Genomic DNA, 18,478 nt, shown 5'->3' with positions numbered 1-18,478 from the left:
ATCTTAGAAGGGGAGACGTAGTCTGGTTGGATGGGAGTCACTCAGTTAGAAAGGGGATGAGACTGTGACCCTCAAAATCATGGGCCAAGGGCATTGGAAAGGGAGAAGGGACAGGAAGGCAATATTGGTGAATAGCCACTTCATGCATTTTGCAGCTGGGACACCTTTCATTCACCTCCATGCAGCAGAACCGGGTTGACCTGGCTGAGTCGATTTGTTGGAGAAGAGGGAGCATTGCCTGCCTCTTTGCTGGATGGCGACACATGCCGGTCGGGTCCCCCTCGAAAGATGAACGGTTTATTTCTTTGCGGGTGGAAATACTGCCAGCAGATAGCTCTTAGCCTTCCTTTCTCTTAGGAACGTGCTCGGGCTGAAGAAAGTCACCTCACCCAACATCACACACGCGTTCTGGGGCAACCCAGTGGTTGACCAGCGCAAGGGTTAAAAGCTCAGTCCCTTTTCGTTAATCCTGGAGAGCTCTGAGGTGCCAGCCGAGCCTTCCAGCTTCCCGAGGGGTCTTCGGGGACCTTCCTTCGGATCCCGTGGTAGCTCACTGCTTTCTCGGCCCCACCCCCTTCCCTCCCCTCGCCTTTCCCAGGTGTGATCCCAGGAGCACTGCCTAGTAAACTTCCTCCGCGTTGCAGGAGCTCCTTCCTGGGAAACCCGACCTTTGACACCTCTCTTTACAGCTCCGCCATTTACAGCTCCAACACAAGGGGTTCTGGTGGCCACGAGCTCCAGCTTGTAGCCACAGTTGGTCACTGTGAATTAAAACTGCTAATGGTTCAAGTCAGATATTCACTGGAAACCCACGCGATGTCAAGCCGAGTGATGTCACCAGGCATTTGCACATTGCCACAGCGTGTCCTGCAGCGAGGGAGACGGTGTGATTAAAATGAAATATTTGGAGTCACAATGCAGAGGAAGGTGCCAGGCACAGGTTAGCTGAACGGGTCCACGTGGGATGTGCCTCGAAGAGATATAAGTGGAAGTTCAAATTTTGGCACTCCAAGGGGCAGTGGGAGACCTAGGAATGGTTTGGGTCAGTATGGAGTCCAAGGCAGGAGGACCTAAGTGATCACGGGCGAGGAACGTCAGAGGGTTCGCAGTTCATTGGCACCGGGAGCCAGGAGGCCCTCCGTGAAAGAGGCTGACCGGATCTAAGAAGGGTATCAAGGTCTGGGATTCTGAGAGGCTCCCCGGCAAGAATAGAAAGGCACGCGCCACGCGGACTGAACCAACGCCTCTGAGCGCAGTGCGCCTACGGTCACAGAGCAAGGTGGGTGCTGCAGAGAGGGACGCTTGGTTCACTGTGTGGAGCATCATGCTGTCTTTGCAGCGAAGCTGAGCTGAATCTGAAGGTAAGGACCGCAGAAGCGTCTCAGGAAGCCTCACTCGGACGACGAGAAAAATAATCTTTTAAGTTCGCTTCCCTGGCGTGCCGTGACTTGGGAGTCAGAGTTGGCTTTTTCCGTGGCGCTAACTGTGGGTTCCATGCTGCTAGAGGATCACTTCCTGGCCGTGGACTTTACCCCTGGATGGCTCGTTGGTTCCGTGGGTTGCCCGTTCAATAGTCACTCATGGTGGAGACCCCCGTGGTCGCTTTGGTCAAGCCCCTGGAACCGGGAGGTTGTCATAGAGACCAAGTGGAGTCAGTTGTTCTATGTTGACTGCTGACCCATAAACTGGTCTTGTGCCTACAAGTGGCATTGGATGGGACCGGAAGAGTGAGCACGAGTTTCCCTGGAACACGTCCCTTGCCGCCATTACAGCTCTATCGGCATGAAGATGTGAGGGTACCAACAAAGGCGTGGGGCCAAAGAAATCGCAATGCATTTGTAGACTTGTAGGCATGACTCCGTCCAGTGGATGGAACACAAGGCAAGGAGCAGGGTGTGGACCTAGGTAGGACCCGGGGGAACAGAGCCTTTATGTAGTCCGTGGGGCATCTGGGCTCGATTCTGAGAGCAGCGGGAGGCCGCGGAAGGGTCTGGATCGCTCTGGCAGAAATGCAAGGGGTCAAGAGTTGAACTGTTAAGAGATTTTAGGAACAATCCAGCTGAGAGAAAGATGGCGACCTTGGTTACCCTGGTGTCGGTGCACGGGGAGATAAATGCAGTGCTCGGAAAGAGCAAAGTACAGTGGGAGCAGGGATGCAAACCACGGTCTGTGGGCAACTCACAAAGCCAGCGAGGTTCCCCCGGAGACCGGCTCAGCTCCCGAGTAGACCCACAAGGACGTGTTGCAATGGGGGCCGATTTGGGCCTCCGGCAACAGTGTGCCCCTGCTGGGTCTAAAGGTGCTTTCCACCCAACTCCGACGTCAGCGGGTCCAGAAGAACAACGCGATAGAATGAGCGTTTTCTGATCAGTCAGTGATCATCAGCTAGTCTAGACGAGGCCCCTGACAGTGGGTGGTTTGGCTGACTGGATCAAACGCTGGTACCTGTTGGTATTTTGATATCCAGGGATACCTGGGCCCCGTTGCTGGCTCTTTCCTCTGCTTCCGGCACTGGAATTGCACCCGGTCATCCAGGCAGTACGGTGGTCCCTGTAGCTCGGGCTCTGGCATCCAAGAGGCCGGGATAAGTTCCTTTCTCTTTTTCCTGCAGCGTTCCTATCTGCAGGCTGAATAATAGTAGTGCCCGGCTGTCGTGAAGGTCAAACGAGACATGGTCCCAGCCCAGTGCCCGCCTCGCAGGAAACTCCATCAACGGTAGCCATATGTGCTTTGGTGCTGTCTGCATTTTGGGGGGCCGTACCAACCCTCTGCTCCATGGCGGTGAGTCCCTGACGGACCAGAAAGGCAGCCAGCCACGACCCCGTGCCTCGACCGGCTCCCCCTCGCCGGTCCTTCCGCCCCTCTCCCACCTCTAGATCCTTGCCGAGTGTCTGGAACAATGGAAGAAACCTGTTTGATTACAGTCAAAAGTCTCTCCGGGAGGCTCCAGCCCTTTCAGGGTAATTTGGCATGATTTCACGGAAGTGAGCCTTGGGGAAAATTCAAATGTCAAGCATAATTTGGTACTTGAAACACGAGAGGAAAAGCCTTCTGATTTCTTTTCATCTACATTTTTCCTCTGCGCTCTGTCTGGCCGTCCCTCTCCTCTCTCAGGGGTCATTACCCCACAGTGGGGGCTAGAGGTAAAGCAACAGGAGCAGTTGGTGATCTTTTAACTTGCTTTCCATCGGTGTCTGGCAGGGGCAGTCAGCCTCTCCACTCACCCCCCATCTTCTTCTTCTTCTTTTTTAATGTTTATTTTTTGAGCGGGAGACACAGAGAGAGAGACAGAGCATGAGCAGGGGAGGAAGAGAGAGGGAGGGAGGCACAGAATCCGAAGCAGGCTCCAGGCTCTGAGCTGTCAGCACGGAGCCCGACGTGGGGGCTCGAACCCACAAACCGCGAGATCGTGACCTGAGCTGAGGTCGGACACTCAACCGACTGACTCACCCAGGCGCCCCCCGCTTACCCACCCACTTCTGAGTGCCGGCAAGGCGGGATGGTCTAACAAGCGCTAAAATCTCAACGGCGAGATCAGCAATTATTGACGGACTGTAGATGACGAGCTGAAGTTCTCTTAAGATATTACCTATATGCCTATTTTATTTATTTATAATGTTTATTTATTTTTGATAGAGAGCACATGAACGGGGCGGGGGAGGGGCAGAGAGAGAGGGAGACAGAGGATCCAAAGCAGGTTCTGTGCTGACAGCAGAGAGCCTGATGCAGGGCTTGAACTCACGAACCGTGAGATCACGACCTGAGCTGAAGTTGGACGCTTAACTGACTGAGCCGCCCAGGAGCCCGATATGCCTATTTTATTACTTAAAAGAACACAAAGCAGACGGGGACCTCCTGTCTCTTTCAAGTTAAAGATGGAACATTTCCAGGGAGATCCTCACTGCCCCTGCCCCATGAGTTTGGACTGCCTGACTCACCAGACTGGGGGCTGGGATTTCGGATCTACCGTTTATGGGCTGCGTGACCAGCAAGGTGCCTCGCTGTGCCAACCAGGTGTCCCAGAGCTGAGCGATGGTACACTTGAACTGAAACAGACAGGCCCAGCACCAACCTTCCAAGCAAATAAAGACTATGGCTGCTGGTTCCGGGCACACTTTCCAAATCTCACGTCAAATGTCTGCTGTGGCCCACCCTAACCCGGAGCCGGGCAGGGAAGGACATTCTGGGAAACGTGATTCCATCTCGGCTAAATTGATGCAGAAAAACACGTGGCACGGGGACTCTAAAAGAGTATATTGGTCAAGTGCCTAGCGGGGTAGGACACTCCATTATCATAAGTTAATATGCCTCTTCTGTTTCCCTCTTTCATTAGGTCTTTCTCACCGGAGTCCTTGACCTCGACTGAGGGGTAGCACCGAGGGGAGGTGGAGAATAAGATAGAGAGCGAGAGTGTGTGTGTGTGTGTGTGTGTGTGCGTGTGTGTGTGTGCGTGTGTGTGATGTTGGAGGCAGACAGGTGATGGATACATGCCATTCTGAGACTAGAGATCATACACTGGAGAAAATCTGTTTTGGACACTGGGCAGCTTTCCTCATTTTTTAGTGTGGCTGATAGGAAATTGCCTCTACTTTACTGCTCACATAGAAGCGTCTGTCCTTAAGGTGGGGACAGCTGGTCTCTGAGGGAGCTGCCACGACGGCTGCCCACCTCACTGTCTTTTGTTTCCATGGGGTTCACGGAAACAGCACGATCTGCCCAGGCAGACTGGGTCTCCCCGTCTTTATTAAGTCACTCCTTTTTATTGAGGGTGGTTTTTTCACCCATAATAGGAGGGGACATTCTCTTCGGAGCAATAAATTGCCTTCAATACTGGGACCCTCGGTATCAGGGAATTTCATCTGCGTGGGAAATCTCGGAGACCATTTCCTTACCCGAACCTGTTGGGGGTTCTCTTTTTTTTAATGTTTAATAATTTTTTTGAGACACAGAGAGAGCAGGAGCGAGAGAGGGGCGGAGAGACGGGGGGACAGAGGATCCGAAGCCGCCTCTGTGCCGACAGCAGCGAGCCCGATGTGAGGCTCGAACCCAAGAACTGTGAGATCGTGATTTGGATGCTCAACTGACTGAGCCACCCAAGTGCCCTCCCCACCACTGGGGATTATTGGTGCCTGGCCACAGAGATGTGAAGCTTGCTTTGTAGTAACTCTTTCTGGGCTGGGATGTGTGGGTAGATTCCAGTGTTTAATCAAGTGAAACGAAAGCCAATTAGTGTGTGTGTTTTCTGGGTCTAGAGGAACAGCGTAAGTGCTATGAAGTCAGGGCTTCCTTTCTCTGGTCTTCCTGGGTCACCCTGGGTTGGGTGCTACTCTTCTGGATCCATTTAGTTGATTTGGGTCCAGGCCTGCCTATCTTTGTATCTACGACCCGATAAAGGGATGTTACGCGTCTCTTGATTACAGGACGTATGAGCAACGCATATATGACCAGCTTCCCAAAGACCTGGCATGACTTGGCTGTGTAGTTTCTTCGAAGTTAAGATTTTTCCCGCTGGCGCATTACGAGCACTTCCTCTTTCCCCTGGGTTGGTCTGGTCACTGACGGCGGTCGTTATACCCCTGGCCAATAGGGGCACTTGGATGGTGAGATGCTTCATTGGTTGGGCTTGTACTGTAATATGTCTTCACAGATGTGCAAAAATAGTCCTTCCTGCAGTGATCTGAGCTTTGTCTGTCTCTAGAGCAGTGGTTCTCAAAGTTCATGTGTCATCTCTGGACAAGCAGCATGAGTTTGTTAGACACGCAGATTCTTGGGCCCCACCCTGGACTCACCGAAATCAGAACTCTGGGGCCCCGGAAACTATTTTAACAAGCCCTCCAGGTGATTCAAATGGCAGCTAACGCCTGGGACACACTGCTGCGGGCCTGGGAATAGAATGACTTTCTCCATAGCTCCAACGGCTGCTCGTTTTGCTCCCACGGTCCAGAGGACGGGCGCATATGTGATGTTAGATCCAGAACATTCAGACAAGAGAGGCAAGCTTGTCCTACCAATACCTTTGTCCAAACCCTTCCCTTTTACAGGTGGAAACTTTGAGGTTGAAAATATGTATGAGTGTGGGGGGAGCTGCCCCACGTCACATGGTTAGTTGCAGAAATCAGAATGGCTCCCGAGTGCTCTGGATTCCCACAACAACACGCCTTCCGTTTTAGATGCTCAGGATATCGGAGGGACGGACGGACGGATGGATGGATGGATGGTAAGGCGGCTTGTTGGCAGTGGGCAGTGTGTGTTGGGATCAGGATCTCGCTCCCACGTGGCCATTTTCTAGGTATGGCCGTGGGAAAACCATTGCGTCTCACCTCCTGAAAAATGGGAACAACAATCCACGTGCTACCCCAAATGGGATGCGAGAAAATTCGCAACGGCAACGTGGACTCCGTCCAGGAAGCAGCAGCAGCAGCCGCAACAGACGCTGTCACTTTTCCTCCCGGCATCCCTCTGCCAGAGGGACAGAGCACGCCTCCGACTTGTCAAGGGGGCCAGGGAACGCTCACCATGTGGGCCAACTCTCCTTTCCGTTCATCGACTAATTCAGATGACAGCCTTCCCCGCTCTGGTTCGAGCCCTATCGAAACCAGTGAAACAACCACTTATGTGATAATCATTTTATCACTTGGCTGCTATTGTAAATAAGGGATGGAGATCCCTGCGTGCGGGGCCATCTTTACAACAGGTCCATCTAAATGCAAATGCGGATCCCCTGCCAAACAGAGAGGTGAAAGCTTTCCTATTAGCAGGCAGGAGATAGGAGAGTTAATTTAATGCTAAAACATTCCCATGCAGGGAGAGCCATTTCCCCTGTTGAGCAGTGGCCTCATTTTCTCTCCATGACCACTGTGCCCATAATATGATAATTTTTACCTTTTTAAACTTTGCTGAAGGAAAAAGGACAGTCATCTATCTTTGGAAATAGCTCCTTCTGCATTCATTTCATCTACAAAAATGCAGATATTTGTCTATTTGGTGAAATGATGGCCTGGAAAACGCTGGATGATGAAGACTTTGGGGCTGTGATGTGTTGGGATTCAATGCCTGCACTTGACTCTGCGAACTCCCACCGGGCACCCGGGCCCGCGCAAACCAGCTCTCGTTCTTCTGCCGTGTCGTCCGTCTCCCGGAGCCAAGAGAGGAGGAATCGAGAAGGGCAGACAAATCTGAGTCGCCCAACGTGCACATTCCCGGGTGAGATGGCGCGAGGCGACGCCCTTTTCGCGAGCAGCTCTCACACTATGAACAAGCGTCCTTGTTGTGGTCCACTTTGGGCCACGTTTTTCACAGTTCTGTGTGCCCACGGGCAAGAAGGTGAATCGAGTGGCGGAAAACACGTGTGTTAGACCAGCTTTGTTGGGGCAGAGTTATGGCACTATTGGCTGTGAGCTCCATGTTAATGAATCAACAATATATGTTTAACAAAGTGTCTTTAAACAGACACGTAAAACAAGGTTATGTATTGATGTGGCTGTTGAAAAAGTTGTGACTGGAGGCTCACAGGAACCTAACTGTGTATTTCCCCTAGGAGCAACGGTTCCGTATTTGCTAATTCATGGTGTTCATGGTGACTTTAGGGAACGTGATTACTGTGAGTCACAAGAATCGACTGTACTTTGAGTCAATTCTGTTTGCTGCTTCTGTCACAGTGGGAAGACTGTCAGAGGGGTCTGGCCTCTGCCCCACGGTGCCCTCTACCCATCCAGGGTTGCAGTCTTCTCTGTGAGGATTGGACGTGCCCAAGTCCCAGGGCAGCTTTTCCTGTGCAGAGGATGGAAATGAGGATTTGCTGTTTCAGGAGGCGAGTGTTCTATTTGCTTACCAGCTGAGTGATCTTGGCTAAGTCATGTGCTCTGTTTCCCCCTCTGTAGGGTGGGGTTCTTAATACCACTTGCCAAAGTTGCTGGGAGAATTAGGTGAAATGAATGTATGTAAAGTGCTTGGCATAGTGCACAGATCATCATAAAACTTGACGATGATTATTATTTTTTAAATGTTTATTAATTTATCTTGAGAGAAAGAGAGAGTATGTGAGCAGGGCCGAGAGAAAGGAAGAGAGACAGAGTCCCAAACAGTCTCCATGTTGTCAGTGCAGAGCCTGATGGGTGTCTTGAACTCATGAACTGTGAGATCATGACCTGAGCTGAAATTAAGAGTCGGACGCTTAACCGACCGAGCCACCCAGGCTTAACGATTGTTAAGATAATTATAAAGACCTTGGTTTGGAGTTATTTTCTATATTTATGTTTTAGTTAGCCAATATACAGTGCAATATTGGTTTCAGGAGTAGAATTCAGTGATTCATCACTTACATACAACACCCAGTGCTCATCCCAAGTGCCCTTCTTAATACCCATCACCCATCTAACCCATCTCCCACCCACCTCCCTCCATTAACCCTCAGTTGGTTCTCTATCATTAAGAGTCTCTTGTGGCTTATTTCCCTTTTTTCTCCCCTTGCCTCACTTCCTATACGTTCATCTGTTTTGTTTCTTAAATTCCACATGTGAGTGAAATCGTGATATTTGTCTTTCTCTGATTGACTTTATTTTGCTTATCATAATATATCCTAGCTCATCCACTTCGTTGCAAATGGCGAGATTTCATTTTTTATGGCTGAGTAATATTCCATTATATCTATACCACATCTTCTTTATCCATTCATCAGTCGATGGACATTTGGGCTCTCTCCGTAGTTTAGCTATTATTGATAATCCTGTTATAAACATTGGGGTGCGTGTACCCCTTCAAATCCGTGTTTTTGTGTCACTCGGGTAAACACTTAATAGCGTAATTGCTGGGTCATAGGGTACTTCTATTTTTAATTTTTTGAGGAGCCTCCATACTGTTCTCCAGAGTGGCTGCACCAGTTTGCATTCCCACCAGCCGTGCAAAAAGTTTCCCCTTTCTCCACATCCTCACCAATACCTGTTGTTTCTTGTGTTAATTTTAGCCATTCTAACAGGTGTAAGGTGATATCTCATTGTGGTTTTGATTTGTATTTCCATTATGATGAGTGATGTTGAACATCTTTTCATGTGTCTGTTAGTCATCTGGATGTCTTCTTGGGTCAGTGTCTGTTCATGTCTACCGCTCATTTCTTAATTGGGCTGTTTGTTTTTTGGATGTTGAGTTTAATAAAAAAAAAAAGGATAAGAACCATATGATCCTGTCCATAGGTGCAGAAAAAGCATTTGACAAAATATGGCTTCCTTTCTTGATACAAACCCTCAACAAAGTAGGGATAGACGGAACATACCTCAACATCATAAAGGCCGTATACAAAAGATCCACAACTGACATCATTCTCAATGGGGGAAAAGCTGAGAGCCTTTCCCCCATGGTCAGGAACAAGACAAGGCTGCCCGCTCTCACCATTACTATTTAATATACCACTGGAAGTCTTAGCCTCAGCAATCAGACAACAAAAAGAAATAAAGGGCATACAAATCAGCAAGGAAGAAGTCAAATTTTTGCTATTTGACACTATACGTGGAAAACCTGAAAGACTCCACCAAAACATTGCTGGAACTAATACATGAATTCAGCAAAGTCGTGGGATATAAAATCAACGTGCAGACATCTGTTGCATTTCTATACACCGATAACAAAGCGGCAGAAAAAGAAATCAGAGAATCGACCCCATCTACCATCACACCCAAAACAATATGATACCTAGGAACGAACCTATCTCAAAAGGTAAAAGATCTGTACTCTGAAAATGATAGAACACTTATGAGAGAAAAGAAGACACAAAGAAATGGGAAAACATTCCATGCTCATGGACTGGAAGAACAAACATTGTCAAAATGTCTACACTATCCAAAGCAATCTACATATTTAACGCGACCCCTATCAAAATACCAGAAGCATTCTTTGCAGAGCTAGAACAAACAGTCCTGCAATTTTTATGGAACCACAAAAGACCCTGAATACCAAAAGCAATCCTGGAAAAGAGGAAGAGAACGGGAGGCATCACGATTCTGGATTTCAAGCTGTGTTACAAAGCTGTAGTCATCAAGACAGTGCGGTACTGGCCCACAGACACACAGATCGATGGGACAGAATAGAAAACCCAGGAATGGACCCACCACAGTATGGTTAGGTCATCCACGACAAAGCAGGAAAGAACATCCAACGGGATAAAGGCAGTCTCTTCAACACGTGGTTTTGGGAAAACTGGACAGCATCGTGCAAAAAAATGAACCTGGACCACTTTCTTACACCATACACAAAAATAAACTCAAAATGGATGAAAGACCTAAACGTAAGATTGGAAGCCATCAAAATCCTCAAGGAGGAAGCAGGCAACAACCTCTCTGACCTGGGCCGCGGCAACTTCTTACTAGACCCATCGCCACAGGCAAGGGCAACGCAAGCACACCGTGAACTCTTGGGACCGCGTCAAGGTGAAAAGCTTCTGCACAGCGAAGGAAACAGTCAACAAGACTAAAAGGTAGCCTACGGAATGGGGGAAGGAAGATATTTGCAAAGGACATATCTGATAAAGGGTGTGTATCCAAAATCTAGAGTTATTTTTGTAATGCTGGAGTTCCTCGAGCTGCTTCCTTCTAGGGGCTGGTTATTCGGGCCCTTATCTGAGCTCCCCTGTTTCTCTCTGCCTGTCTTTCCTGCTGCTGGGCCATTACTGAGAGCCTCTCCCCTCTGTTCCTGGACCTTACATGGTCTGGGTCCTGTGTCCAGTGCCCAGGCCCCATTGGCTTTTTGTGGGTTGAAGCCGGTTTGTGGGCTCACACCTGGCAGGCTCTACCCTCATTCTGCAGTTACGGGCATGCCATTGAAGCCGCCGGAAGAGTTAAATCACTGATCACTTGATCCCATGCTTGGCTTTGTCCGGTCTCCGATTCTAATCACTGGATAGCAGCTGCTGAGGGAATTGCCCCCACAGAAAAGGGGGTGGGCTACAGCCCACCTCGGGGAACAGGCAGGAGGCTAGATGACATTAGTGTGTATTCTCCGGGTAGTTGAAAGTGCAAGAAATGTCACACTTGTTAAATAAAAAAGCCTAAATCTAAACGGGCCGAGATCATCGAGAAGTCTGCTATTTGGGGCGTCTCCCTCATTGGACTGTACATGAACTCGAGGGTTCACATAGTCCCATCCCAATCAGAGGGGGATGCCCTCGGGAGTGCTGTCCAGCACTGCCCAGCAATGTCCTTGAGACCTTGTGTTGGCAACGGACTTGGCCACAGGGATGGGACTCCAGAACGCCCACGTTGCCTCCTTGAAGCCTTGCCCTAGGTAGGTCCTGACCTCTCCAGGCACTTTCTGGGTGTGGGCACAGATCTTACCTTCTAGTGGGATGCCAGACCCCGTTTCTACTCCCAGCCCTGAGGAGGAGTGGCTGGCGGTGAGAGTAGAGGAGGACAAGACTCCAACGAACTTCTCACTCCATTATATCAAGTGAGCACCTGAATGATGCCCATCGCGGAAGCAGAGCATCCAGCGGCTATTCTGACGTCAGGGAAGACACCAAGGAGATCCGCCATGGAGGTCGCATGGAAGGGTGTTGGGACTGGTTTATCATGCAGGACACCTCGTTGTTAAGGGACCTTTCTGAAAACGCTGGACAGCTGCCCTTGGGATGTTTCTTTTAGATTTCAAGAGATTAGTTATTATCCGACAGGTTCAGGTTGAAAAACAGTCTTGCTGCTCTCCGCTAATGAGGTTTGTACCTTCCCCCCACCCCGGGCTGGGGCTGCCATTTTCCCAGTAGTGCTTGGAAGAGGGTGGACCCTCTGGTGCTACGTTGGTGCCAGTATTCACATTTTCTCCTTGCAACAGCCTGGAGTCAGATGCTGGCACTACCGTTATTTTACAGATGAATAAACAGTAGCTTGAGAGCTAAGGCACGTGTCCAAGGAGAGTGGCAATGCACACCGAGGCAGGTTGAGTCCAAAACTGGTGTTCCCAGCCACTGAGCCCTTGGAAGAGGTATGAGAGAGATGAATCAGGCATAGGTCCTGCCCTCCATAGGCTTCCAGTCTCTGTGAGCTCACAGGCTACTCCACTTGGCTTCATTTTTTTTTTTTTTTTTTTTTTGATCACGGTAAATGCCAGTGGGGTTACCTAGGATTGCTGTTTGGGGAAATGGGCCACCCCACTCACAGGGCTAGGCTTCTAGAACACTGTGTGACACTTGCCTCCAAGCCATGGCACATTGAATCACGGGGTAAGTGACCGACGTGGGGATCACTAGGATCTCTCTCTGGACGGAGTGGGTGTCGGGAACAGAGTCAAGTAAAATCAGGATGCTAGAGGGGCACCTGGGTGGCTCCGTCGGTTAAGCGGCCGACCTCGGCTCATGATCTCGCGGTCCGTGAGTTTGAGCCCCATGTCGGGCTCTGTGCTGACAGCTCAGAGCCTGGAGCCTGCTTCGGATTCTGTGCCTCCCTCTCTCTGACCCTCCCCTGTTCATGCTCTGTCTCTCCCTGTCTCAAAAAAAAAATAAATAAAACGTTAAAAAAAATTAAAAAAAAAATCAGGGTGCTAGAACCAAGACCAATCAATGCTGCTTTTTGAAAACCCAAGAGACGTCCTGGCTCCCTATCTTTCTGTTGGTTGGGTGGCCCAGCTTTCCGTTGCGTTCTTGGAAATGCCCCATCATCATCACCATCACCATCATCATCATCACCATCATCCCCTTAAGCTCATTTAACATGTTTTCTACCATTACAATCAGAGCAAACTTAAGAAACCCACACATCCATCCTTTAACCCAATTCATCACTACGTGCGGGGGCCTCGGCTCTGCTGGGTGTTCACCAGACTCAAAATGGCTTGGGAATCCTTACCGGTCAGAGCGCCCACTGCCCAGATCCCAGGCTTTCTCGGGTCAGCCCTGTGGCTATTTCTGAGTTGAGAATCTGTCCACCTGTGTCCAAGTGATCATGGAGGCTGGACGTCTGAACGCAAGTCATGTTTCAGTGCAGACGCTACCCTGTGGCGTCCACCACGTGGCCATACGCAGAATGGGTAGGTTTCAAAAGGCAGTGCCTGGGGCCCAAGTTATGATAAAATAAAGGGAGTCGAGAAAGACAGAAACCACGCAAGTAAGTGTAACACTGAGCACAGCACTGGACCCTTCATGAAATAAAGCTCGTTAGTTATTGCCTAGAAAATGTTTGTGACGCTGGCGTTTTGAGCCACCGGTCTTCGTAAACACCTTTTGTTTGCCCAGGCAAGCCAAGGAATCTTAGATGTGTCTCCTTTCCTCAGAGTGGTCGATTTCCCTTGTGTACTAAGCTGGCCGTTGGATCATCAAACCTTGTTCTTTCTGACCCTAAAGCTCGGGATTCGTGACGCCAACGGTCATCATCATTCATGATGCCAACGGTCTTGGGACTTCAGCACACGTGAGAATCACTCGAAGAGCTTCGGGCATTTCTGCTTTGGGGCCCTACCCCTCAGAGCTTCAGATTCAACAGATTGGAGAGTGGCATCCGGGAATATGCGTACTTTTGACCAACGCAAGGACCACAATTTGAGAAATATCTCAGTACCCTCAACTGCCCTCCGACAAGTAGCACTTACCAAGGGCTATCACGTGATAGCCCCGCGCCCCCAGAAGCCTCTTACGAATGGGGAGAGGAAATTCTACAAAGACCAATATCCCTAAAGTAGCAGTTGATGTTGCTTTTTGTTCCCTTATTGAAGACTGAAGTTCCCTTCCCCCTGCCGTTTTTTTTACGGGATGGTTGTCGACGATGACTACTTGGAATAAAAAATAAGATGTATTTCCCATCCCTCGATAAAAACGGGTGAGTGGGCTGAAGGGGGTCCCCAGGGCCCAGCCAGGGAGGAAAAGCAGGATCCGGTTAGCACATCTAGCTTTCATTTATCAGAGGGGTGTGCAGCCGTTCCAATTGAGTTTAAAGCATTTCACACTTTCCGGGGAGAAACAGTATATTATTTCCAGGAAGAATTGGATGCTGGGGCTGCGGGCCCCAGGTAAGCCTCCTCCGGAGATGCTTGGATTTTTCTATTTGCCTGGAGCCAGCCTGCTCTGTTTTCTACCCCACTTTCCTTAAAGGGATCACCACTGATCAGGGCAGGAAATGGGATTTGGAGTGCCATTGATTTCCTTGGCTCAGCTCTTTTTCTTCCCCCCTCCTTCTTCTTCTCTGTGCCCAGAAAAAGAATATATATACACCAGGGAGTCAGGAGTTGGATAGGTTTATCTGAAAGATGTGCTGCGGGTGAGGCAATGTAACAAATTAAAGAGCTAAAAGACAGACTTCAACAATATGGATGACTTTTGGATGTCTTTGCTCCAATTAATACTTTCTACAGCCTTAAGGTAAGATTATAAAGTAGGTAATAAGATCCTTTAAATCCTACTGTTTTGAAAGAATCCTTATTGTCTAATTCCCTTGGATTTTCTGTAATGCGTGCACGAGGTTTCAAAGCCAAAGTTCCAGAATTACAGGGCTTCCTCCCCTTCAGTCTGGGAGATAAGTAAAAATAATTGATTCTTCGGGGTCCTTAATTTGTCAGGATTGCAAACTGAATCCTCCAAAGATCGGGGTCCATTTGTTACATAAATGTTTCTGGGATGAAAAAAGCTGAAGGCACAGTAGGATTTGAGTCAGGAAGAGGGAAAGAAAAAGTCTCAGGATTATTCATGTGTGTCTACAGTCAAAATCTGAAATGGCCTTCCGCACATTAATAAAATGATTTTTACCAAGTTCCCAGCCCTGCCACTCTGGATGCTTGGCAGGCCATTTAATTCTCCGACCTCCTTGTCCTCATTTCTATAGTATCCAACATTCAACTTGGAACCGGACTTTCTGAAGTTAAGTTCTGGCTCTGCTCCATACAAGTCACGCTAGAGGAGTCTTTCCCTCCTTCGTAAGGGGGGTGTTTCCAAGTTTAGAATGGGGGAAAGATTGCCTACATTTGAGGGTTGTTTAGCCATGCACCCAATAGCTGTCATTCGTGCAGTCATTCATGTATTCACTCATTCATTCATTAATTCATTCATTCATCCATAAGCCCCAAGCATGTATAAGCCCCAAGCATGTCTAGCTTTAAGCAGCTCAACCCATTAGGGTTGACATGTACGTGAGCAATCAGTTATGATATAGAGGGTTCAGATTTCTTTTTTTTTTTAATGTTTTTGACCTTTATATATTATTGACAGAGAGAGGCAGAGCATGAGTGGGGGAGAGGCAGGGAGAGAGGGAGACACAGAATCCGAAGCAGGCTCCAGGCTCCGAGCCATCAGCACAGAGCCCGATGCAGGGCTCGAACTCACAAACCACGAGATCATGACCTGAGGCAAAGTCGGACGCTTCACCGACTGAGCCACGCAGGTGCCCCCAAAGGGTTCAGATTTCTGAAAGGCAACGATGGGGGGCACAGGCAACATGTGGTCACCTAAAGCAATACAGAATTGGTGGGATGGGGGTACCTGAAGAAAAGAGTATTGGTTGCCAGCCCAACACCATCCTCTTTTCTAGCGGACCTGATTCTGTTCCTGTAATCTGTGCTTCACTAATCCAATCCTGGTAATCCCTTTCTTGCTGCTGATCGATTTAGGCATGGGTTTATTACACCAGGCCAGTCACTGAGAATTGAGAAATCCTGATAGAAGATTCTGAGAAATGCTTTCTCACTCTTTGTAAAAAATGTTTTTAGTGTTTATTCATTTTTGAGAGCGTGAGTGGGAGGAAGGGGGAGAGAGAGAGAGGGAAACACAGAATCCGAAGCAGGCTCCAGACTCCGAACGGTCAGCGCAGAGCCCGATGTGGGGCTTGAACCCACTAACAGTGGGCTCATGACCTGAGCTGAAGTTGGACGCTTAACCGACTGAGCCAGCCAGATGCCCCTGCTTTCTCACTCTTCAAGGGGGGCACACACACACACACACACACACACACATACACACACACAGCACACCTTTTTCTTCCTCTTGGGTGTTGTTGTGACCTTGTCTTTTTTGCCTTGACCTCTAGCAGCAAGTGGCCCATCAAGAAGCTGGTAAGACAGGCAAAGGATAATAAAACAGAAAGATGAAAAAAAAAACCCCAAAAAACAGGGTCTTTGATATCCTTGTCGAGCAGCTGAATTCACCAAACCAAGAACTCCTTTATCTTGAGACTTCCTGTTTTGTGCGATAACATATCTTTGTTCTATTTTAAGCCAGTTGAGTTAAGGTTTCTGTGATTTCAGCTAACAGAGCCCTACCTGGTGATACCACGGTTGATTTCTGAAGAAATAGGGGAAACTGAGGGGGCGAGCAAGGAGAAGTCCATCCTGCATGAAGGAGGACACAGGTGACGGCTCTGTGGCTTTCGAAAGGAACCCGACTCACTGAAGAAACAGAAAAAAAAAATATTTTTTTTAATTAAAAAAATTTCATTGAGGGATGAGCCTGGAGAGATAAACAGGACCCAGGTCAAGAAGAAGACTGTGTATCTTTGTAACAAAGACATAGTTTCTTGGGGCGCCTGGTGGCTCAGTTGGTTGAGCATCTGACTCTTGATGTTGGCTCAGGGTTTGATCCCAGGGTCATAGGATCGAGCCCCGGGTCCGGCTCTGCACTGAACTTAAGATTCTCTCTCTCCTCTTCCCCCCTGCTTGTGTGCATGCTCTCTCTCTCTCTCTGTTTAAAATAAGAAAAAAGTAAACCCAAAGAGGTAATTTCTCTTTGTGAAAGTGTAAGGAACGATACAGAAGTCAGGAGTCCCTTCTTCAAGTCAGGCCATGGGGTTGCAGGGCTCCAAGAGGAAATGTTCCCCTATGTTCCATGTGAGGGCCACTCCCACGAGCAGAGGACATTCTGGTTTGGGCCAGGCCGGAGAGTGAATGGTGCCCCCAGCTCAGCCTTCCGTACACAGCGGCCTTGACCCCACTGGAGACTCAGCGCTGAGAGGTGGCTCCTGATGTGGTGGCGGCTGGAGGAAAACAGTTGGGCCGTCACCCTGGTCCCAGTGGCCACTCCTGGCTAGTCTCGTCCATCACCCCGGCCAGTGCTCGGCCAACCCCGGAAAGTTCACTGACGCCATGTCGCCGTAGCACATCCTTTTAACTGCCAAGTCCTCAATTTCTGCAAGGCTAGGAGGTAATAACGAGTGCGCACACGCCATTACGTTCAAATCCACAAGAAGGTAACTATGGCTTTCATTTCTAACAAAGCGATCACACTCCCTTGCAGGATGCTGGGCGAAGACGTGATAGGTCCACCGCTCTTCTAGAAAGATCTCCAATTCCACTCAGTGGTTTGAACTTGGGGGAAAAAAATCAAAATGCTTTTCCTGTTCACGTCTGTATGTTTCTGCCTGTTTTCAGAAATGCGAAATCTGTGTTTTTGTCTTTGAAGGAGTGAGACTCCCAAGGTGACGAGCATTTTCTTATCTTGGAGACGTGTGTGAATGTGAGGTGGTGAGCAGGGACGTGGAGGCTCTACAAGGTGGGCCAGTTTCCATGGGACAAAAGTTTGTGTTACGGAGAGCATAAATAATCCTCTTACTTCCGAGAAGGCCACATGCTGACGGTGACTGGAAGCCATGCCAGAAAGTGGAAAGATGTGCCATTGATTGGATCTGAGACAAATCGCCTCACACCCCCCGAGGCTCAGTTTCTTTTTCTGGGCCAGTTGTGAGCCTTACTCTGTCTACATTCTGCTCAACAGCGCCCCCTGGCGTTTCTGAAGAGACAGGGGGCAAGGCAGGAGCAAAATGGCGGCATGAGGCCACCCAACGAGGTCTGTCAGAGACCTTTCCGTTGTTACCAAACAGCAAAGCCACTTGATCCTTGTGGCTCGGACAACCCAGCCAGCGACCTGCCTTGCCTGTGCCCAAAGGGGTTGACAGCTGTGGTTCAGGCAAAAAGGACCCCGGCTCTATACCATGAGGTTGTGGGAATGGAAGTAGAATGTTCAGTCTGCTTTGCCCATTATTGTTCCCCTCTCCCCACAAGTTCAGTCGATCCTAATTATTTGTAGATTCCATATTGGCAAATTCCCCTACTCGCTAATCTATATTTGTGACCCCCAAATAAATTACGTATGGACCTCTGACAGTCAGGGACACATGCAAAGTGGTGAAAAACTTGCACGTTCCCAGCTAGGGTCTAATAAAGCAACCCTCTGCCTTCGTGTTTTAGGTCTCGTGCCGAGGGCAAGTGTCCTTTTCGCCATCTATCTGGAGCCTTTTTTTTTTTTCTTTTTTCATTTTTGTGGTTTTTTTGTTGGTGGTTTCCCTGACCTCCAAGCAGAGTTCTAAAGAACTGTCTAGTGTTCCTAAGTGCAAGAAGGCGGTGATGTCCCTTGAGGAGAAAATATGTGTGTTAGATAAGGCTTATTTAGTCGTAAGTTATAGGGCCATTGGACATGAGTTCAACATGTGAATGAATCAACAATACATATTAAATGTGTTGTCTTTACATAGAAACACACATAAAACAAGGTTATGTATTGACTATTTGATGAAAACGTGACCAGAGG

The 18,478-nt window shown here is 48.9% G+C and overlaps 1 long non-coding RNA gene across 1 annotated transcript in view; it reads left to right on the top strand.

The window, feature by feature from the left end:
* The window catches only part of LOC122210124, a 29,969-nt gene extending 11,845 nt beyond the window's left edge, over positions 1-18,124 (top strand). The window contains exons 2-5 of the long non-coding RNA XR_006197919.1: positions 2,612-2,781; positions 13,319-13,790; positions 14,164-14,329; positions 17,354-18,124. This is a non-coding gene — a long non-coding RNA (uncharacterized LOC122210124). The remainder of the gene's footprint in view (positions 1-2,611; positions 2,782-13,318; positions 13,791-14,163; positions 14,330-17,353) is intronic.
* Positions 18,125-18,478: the final 354 nt, after the last annotated feature.

This window comes from Panthera leo, chromosome E3, assembly GCF_018350215.1.
Source record: "Panthera leo isolate Ple1 chromosome E3, P.leo_Ple1_pat1.1, whole genome shotgun sequence".
NCBI classification, from domain to species: Eukaryota; Metazoa; Chordata; class Mammalia; order Carnivora; family Felidae; genus Panthera; species Panthera leo.
The sequence above is the reverse complement of the archived record's forward strand: the minus strand, read 5'-3'. Positions and strand labels throughout refer to the sequence as shown.